Source organism: Myotis lucifugus, unplaced genomic scaffold (genome assembly GCF_000147115.1).
Source record: "Myotis lucifugus unplaced genomic scaffold, Myoluc2.0 scaffold_138, whole genome shotgun sequence".
Classification (NCBI taxonomy): Eukaryota; Metazoa; Chordata; class Mammalia; order Chiroptera; family Vespertilionidae; genus Myotis; species Myotis lucifugus.
Window position 1 is genome coordinate 2,968,111 of NW_005871186.1, and position 7,777 is coordinate 2,975,887.

General features: G+C 38.4%; 1 pseudogene; it reads left to right on the plus strand.

Moving 5' to 3' along the window:
• Nucleotides 1–7,777, plus strand: part of LOC111823000 — a 34,763-nt pseudogene that overhangs the window by 16,904 nt on the left and 10,082 nt on the right.

A 7,777-nucleotide genomic window follows, 5' to 3' on the forward strand; every position in this document is an offset into this window, starting at 1 on the left:
AGGGGTAACTGGGCAGCTGGGTGATGGAGACCTAAGTTCTTTCCTTACTACAGGATCAATATTTTCTTCTAGGCAAAGAGAACCAGTCTTCTCTTGACATAGTAATGGTGACTTCCATCATCTGAGTCTTAAAGAACACATAACCACTTCAGGTTTCCTTCAAATCACAGATTCTAATGGTCATTTTACAGTTTCTTTAGAGATGAACCTGATTTCTTCTAATTAATCCTCTCTTCTGATGAGGCGAGAGCCCATAGCTTAACCCTGAAGTGATTCTTCTCCCATAGGAAAAGCTCCAGGCAGCTCTGGACAGGCTGAGGGCAGAGCAGCAGAAAGCTGAAAAATTGAATGATGACCTTGAAGAAGAGAAAACTTCCAGGAAGGTAGGAGGAGACTCTTTGTGGTAATTATCCAAGAATCTGGGCATGACTTTGGGATTTAGTCAGAAGGAGCTCCCTTCCTTCTTGTTTTCTGACAGTTGATATGTCTAGAGCCATTGATTAGCCATTCTTTATTTATCCTTTCTCTGGTAGAAATAGGGCTGGAAAGTAAGCATGTCACAAAATAGTGCAGATATTTGTAGGTTAGTTATTCCCATAGTTAGACTCTCTAGTGAGGATGGTAGTGAATTTTATATTCATTTATCTTTTTTTTTCTTTTTTCTTCTTTTTTTTTTTTGACCCGTAAACTCTTCCAGGGAAGGCAATTGCCAATGGTTCATGGCTCTGTCCCAGGTGCTCAACATAGGCTGAGGGTGGGTGGGGTGAGGAGTAATGCATGGAGGCATGACTGTCCAGGGCAGCTCTGTGAGAGCTGAGCCACACCCAGATGACCCATTTTGGTTCGGGGTTGGCCTCAATAATGTAGACATGAGAGCATTATTTTGGAATGTGATGAAGATGAAATAATGGGGAAAATCAGCCTCCCCAAGAATTGCTCCTCTGCTTTCATCTCTCTTCCCTTTGAGAACATTCAAATCAAATACTTCCTTTTCTGGATCTCACTCTGCCTGATAGCCTGAGTCCCTGTCTTTCTTTCTCATTCCTGAAGGATCAAATAGAAAATGACTTGAAAAGTGTCCAGGATTGTTTTAAACAACTGAGAGGTATCCTGGCCAGGGAGGAGCAAAAGGAGCTGCAAAGGCTGGAGAAGGAGGCGGCAGAGAATCTCGATGACCTGGCTCAGGCTGAGCGTAAGCTGGCCCAGCAGAGGAAGTTGTTGAGAGATCTCATCTCAGATCTGGAGCATCAGTTGCAGGGGTCAATAGTAGAGTTGCTGCAGGTAAGACTTAGAAATAAGCCCCAGCATCTGAACTTAAGGAAAATTAAGACTAAGTTTCCTTCTCTGCTGTGTGGCTGTGCTGTTTGTGGTGTTGACCCTGAGGTTCCATTGGTCTTGCAGTGACCCTTCCCTGCATCTGTTTCAGAGGTTATTGAAATTGTTGAATGCATGAACAACAAGGAAAAATCTGGTTCTTATTAATGTATCAATTAAAGTACCAAATTGACTGTGAAGAGAAGATTCCTTGTATTCTGTAGGCCCCTGTATCTGTGATCTAGCCTAGAACTTTATTCAGGTATCTCTTGAGGATACAAGAGTTGTTGTTTTTCTTTTTAGAATAAGTCGAAATTTTTTTGTTCCTTCTGAATTTCCTAAATAAACACTTGTGAAGGATTGGCATTATTTATTTTTTAATTATTCAGTAGATTTACCAGTGGAACCATCTCACTCTGGGCCTTTATGTTAATGGAAAAGTTTAAAATATTTTTTTTACTTGTATTAGGTTTTCTCAGGTTTTTTATATTTCTTGAGTCAGTTCTCAGTAATGTACATCTTTGTAGAAATTTGTCCATTTTAAGTGGTCAGATTCATAAGCATGAAATTAGTCATTATTTCTTAGAATATTGTTCATTTCTACAATATTAACAGTAATGGCTCCTCTTTTATTTCTGATTTTGTGATTATTTTTGGTCAAGTAAGTTATAATTTCTCAAGGTCATTGACATTTTTTGGTTTGTTTGTTTGATTTTAATATCTATTTATTGATTTTAGAGAGAAAGGCAGGAGGAGAGAGAGATAGAAACATCAATGATAAGAGAGAATCATTGATTGGCTGCCTCCTGCATGACCCCTACTGGGGATCGAGCTGCAACTGGGGCATGTACCCTTGACTGCAATCGAACCCAGGACCCTTCAGTCTGCAGGGCAACCCTCTATCTAGTGAGCCAAACAAGCCAGGGCTCATTGATACTTTTTAAGAATAAATTTTACTGTGTTATTATTTATTTATTTATTTATTTATTTATTTATTTATTTTTTATTTATATTTAACCTTTCTATATCACAGGTTTCTACTATCACTTATGTAGTTTCCTTTGTGTGTGTGTATGTAAATGCACATTCATATATGAGAGTGTGTATGTGTTTGTGTGTGTACATTGTATTTAATTCATTGTTCTTTTTTCAGTTTCTTAAAGTGAGAATTTCTTGGTTTTTTTGTTAATCCTCACCCTAAGATATTTTTTCCATTTACTAGAGAGAGTAAAAGGTAAGGAGGTAGGGGAGAAGGGAGGGAAGGGGAGAGAGAGAAACATCATGTAAGAGAGACAGATTCATTGGTTGCCTCGGGCACACACTTCAAAGGAGGCCAGGGTTCAAACCTGCAACACAGGTACATGCCCTTCACCAGAAATTGAACATGGGAGTCTTTGATCCTAGGGCCGACACTCTCACCACTGAGCTACACCAGCCAAGGCTTAAAGTAGGAATTTGGACCACTGACTTCACCGTCTTTTCTCTTAATGTTATAAATGCATTGTTTTAGCTGTATTCCATACTTTGGGATTATTTACTTATTTGTTTTTTATTAATTTCAGAAAGAAAGGGAGAGGGAGAGAGAGATAGAAACATCAATGATGAGAGGCAATCATTGATTGGCTGTCTGTAGCACGCCTCCTAATGGAGATGGAGTCCACAACCCTGGTGTGTGCCCTGACTGGGAACTGAACCTCAACCTACTGGTTCATAGGTCAGCCCTCAAGCACTGAGCCCCACCTTCTGGGCCTTGTTATTATGAATCAATTTAACTTTTTTCAGATTTTCTTTGTTATTTTTATCATAACCCTTGAAATATTTGAAATGGTGCTGTTTAATGTATAAACACTTGGTGATTGTTTCACTTTTCCTTCTGTTGTGTATCTTAAATTTAATTCATTTTTAATCAGAAAGCATATATTTCATTATTTCAATCTTTTAGATGTATTGACATTTGCTTTATTGACTAAAATATTATTTGAAAAGAATGTGAAGTGTGTATTGATTGGATGAAAGGGTCTTTAGTTGTCAGGTGGAGCTGTTTGACAATGTTGGTCATGTCTTCTACATCGTGATGATTTTCTTATTTACATTTTTGCTTTTTATTTTCTCCTTTTCTTAAGTCTCTTTAACCTTCCTTATAATACTGATTTGGTAGTGATTATCTCCTTGAGCTTTTTCTTATCTAGGAAGCTCTTTATGTCGCCTTCAATTCTAAATAATAGCCTTGCTAGGTAGAATAATCTAGGTTGTAGGTCTTTGCTTTCCATCACTTTCAATATTTCATACCACTCCCTTCTGGCCTGCAAAGTTCGAGTTTAGGAATTAGTTGGGATTCTTATGGAGCCCCCTTATAGATAATTAACTGCTTTTGAGATTTTTTTCTTTGTATTTTTCATTTCTCACAGGGTATTTTTTATGCTTTCTATCTCCTTTTTATGTTTCTTCTGTCTTTGTTGAAGTTCTCAGGCAGGTAATCTATTCTTTCCCTAAGTTCATTGAGCATCCTTATAACCAGTGTTTAGAATTCTGCATTTGGTAGATTGCTTGCCTCCATTTTGTTTAGTTATTTTTCTGAAATTTTGTCCTGATCTTTCATCTGGGACATGTTTCTTTGTCTCCTCATTTGGCTGCCTACCTATGTTTATTTCTATGTGTTTGGTATATCTGCCACATCTCCCAACCTTGGCAGAGTGGCCTTATGTAGCAGGCTTCCCTTGGGGCCCAGTGGTGCAGTTTCTGTGTTCATCTGAACCAGGTTCTCTAGGGGTGTCTAATGTTTGAGTTGTGGGTGCCTTCTTGTTGTAGTTGAGCCTTGATTGCCATTGGCACATCAGTGTGTGGGATTGCCCCTCAAGCTGAGTTGGGGTCCCATTTCATAATCTACACCTGTGCGTGTGGTACCAGCCAGTTTCATTTTGCCCCTCCTACCAGCCTTGTGGTGATTTTTTTAAAAAAATATGTGTTGACTGCTTTTAGAGAGAAAGAAAGGGAGAGGGAGAAACCTGTGATGATAAATAAGATTAGATGACTGAAAATAGTTAAGAATATGGAATGAGCTGTCTTGTTAGTGCCTGAAATGCAGTAAATATTATAGTGTTTAGAATAGTGACCAAGTGGATATTGGTAACATGGACAAAGGTGTATAAAAGAGGAGGAAATTTCTTTGTTGAAAAGTAAGTTACATAGCAAATATCCTAAGTTACTGGTTTCTGTGGCTTCTTTACTAAGCATTATAATAACCTGCATTTAAAAGACAAAACTGAGTAATATTAAGGACTTGGAAATAAATTATAAATATATGTGTTTTGAATTTTAGGGTGTGAATAAGATCAATTATAGATAGTGGGTGAAAAAATAAGAGACATTTGAGAAATGCCTACATTAATACACTTGTTTGCTTGTACACTCAGCAGAAGCCATGTGAACTTTTGAGGAAACTATAACTACTCATCTTTGTTTCTACAAATTATGGCAAAATGCCTGACAAGTAATAGTACATCACTTTACATTTGTGTTGAATAAATAAACAAAATGTGAAATATTCAAATCATCTCTTGAGAAGTCTTATGAACATGGGAATATATCAGGGGCCTCATATTTTTCTCATAAATATGTCTCATCTCCAGGTACTGAAAGCTCAAGCTGTGTAGGCACAATGGTCAAAGCTGTTTCTGTATTTTAGGGACACATACAACTATAGATGAATATTCCAAAATGATTCACCCGGGTCTTGTCTCTATTATTTTGCTCTCACATTAAGACCATCTCTATTCCCACCAGATGGGGGGGGGGTGGGTTGGGGAGTGGGAAGATGTGTTGAAGTTTTGTTAGTGAAAAGAGCTTATTACTTCATGACTTATAGTTTCTCTTTCCTCCCTAGGATGTGAAAGATACTATGGAAAGGTATGTGTGGAAGATCAGAGATGGTCTTTTTGTGCTGTAAAAAGTAGTTTAAAGCCATTAAAGTTAGAATAAAATATTGCTCAAGGCAGACAAATTTAGATGTAGTTATATCTTAAATTTCTGTTCACACATGGTTTGTGTATTCCATATCTATTGAGAATGAACCAGCTTTTATTTAGGCAATTTACTTGGGAGGAGTTGCAGAGTATGGATTAGTAGCAATTAAACATCAGATGTTTCAGTATCAGACCCATCTGACTTCATAAATTCTATGCACTCTTCATGCCTGTATCTAACTCAGATTTCCACATTTCATAGGTAATGTATTCACTGTGGGAATGTCATGTCTTCTTTACCTCAGAGGCACCCAGAATTTGAGACAACTCCTTTATATTTAAATGTCTTCTCTGGGAATAGAAGATATGGTTCCTTTTATTTTCTAAAAGCCGACTTGAATATCAAGGAATATTTTGACCTTGGGGAAAACCATTGATCCATCTTGTAGTATATTTTAAAGTTAGAATGGAAGGACATCATCTTTGTATCTAAATCTGAACACCTACTTGGCCGCACTAATCTCTTCCAAGCACATGAAATTCAGACCACTATTAGTATCATATTTACAATATCTTCTTTTCCAAGGGTTACATTTTTTTACCAAAAGACTGAAATCACAGATGTAGTTCTGGAGGTCTCCCTACAGGGCAGTGGAACTTAAAGGTGTTCAGCCTCCCTAGACAATATTCCCACAATTGACATATCTCAGACATAAACAGCCATGTTCACTTTCTTGTCATATTGCTGGGAGACTACATCCATGTCATGACATTTCCTTATACTAATATATTTCAAGGTACTAAATTTTGCATTTTAAAGAAATTCACTATGGCACATAATTTCATATGATTTTTAGGAGTTAGAAAGGGAGAGGATAGTTATCACTGTGAAAGGAATAAACTACTTCTGAGAGGTCAGCGCCTTTCCAAGGGCAGATAGCAGTCAACTGAGAAAGTGTATTGAGCACATTTCTTCTGGTGCCAAGGTCAGAAGTCTAGTCTGTCCTGTCTGAGGGGTCCATGAATGGGGGCTCAAGTCCTCCTTGGGGTGAGTAGATAAAAATCAGTGGTTTTGAAGAGACAAAAATTCAGAGGTGTGTGGATCTATTTTGTCATCCCTAGGAGTAAGACCTTCACTCTGAAGAAGCCAAATACTCTCCCCACGAAGCAAAGGACAATGTTTCAAGCTCCTGACCTGAGAGGGGTGCTGGAAGCCTTTACTGGTGAGGAATGCCAGAGCAATGGGTGGCTGTGAGATTTTTGTTATGGGGTTGAAAGTCAGGTTTTAGGTGTAGATAGAGACAAAGGAAGACAGATATTATATGCTGCTGACCTATTCAATGGGGAGTGGTCAGCTGTCTTGTTCACCTCTCATTCTTCCCTGTACTACTATACATAGACCTCAGTCTTTCTCTGATTTGGAGAGAAATTAGATGTTAATGTAGAATCTTTTGCCTATACTTAATGTTATGGATTTTTTCTAATTTCAGAACTGACAGATGTGCGACGCTCCTGGGGTAAGGAGAAATCACAATATCATGAAGCCACCTTGTCCTCATCTTTTAGTATTTGGCATTTTCTACTAGGTCTCATGTATAAATCCATATTTTCCCTCCCACCACACACATACATATTATATTTCTGCAGTGTGTACTGCTCTTGAAGAACCAAATCAAATTCTTCCCATTTCCCATTCATTTTATTCTCAACACCTCTCTGACAATGTCACTAATAAAGGTACATCATATTCCTCACCAACCCTATAACTTTTCTACAGTACACGTGACCCTGGATCCTCCCACGGATAAATCAAATATTGTCATTTCTGTGGATAGGAGACAAGTGAAGTCTGCCTTTTATTTGAGAACATGTTATTTGTATCAGAAAGGCTATTATGAGGATTATGGTGCCCTGGGTCACCTCCTATCACATCAGGAAAACATTACTGGGAGGCAGATGTGTCAGATAAATATGCCTGGGTTTTGGGGGTGTATGGTGAAAAATGTCCTGACTCCAATATGATGGATTTTATAAAACAAGACAAAAAACATGTTAACGTAAATCAAGGTAAAAACATCTGCATGAAGCTCTCCATATCAACCTAAATCTGAAACTTGGTTATAGGTCTACCGAACCATTCTGAATATAAGGCTTTTGTGGATTCTGCCTCCTCTGACTCCACCACCTTAACGCTGTTCCTGAGTGTTCCTCCCCGTCGTGTTGGTGTTTTCCTAAACTATGATGCTGGCACTGTCTCATTTTTTAATGTCAATAACCATGGGCTTCTCATCTATAAATTCTCTTCATGTTCCTTTTCTCAGAAAATCATGGACCCCTTCACACAACCTTAGTCATGGACTTAGGATTCTGGACTGAGTGTCTGCAGGTCACAGGGCAGGAAGAGAGGCTGGACAGATGCAGGTACCCACTAACTCAGAGGCCACAAGAGTGTGAGGTCCTGAAATCACCTCCACAAATCAGTTCCCCTACGCGCTCTGCAT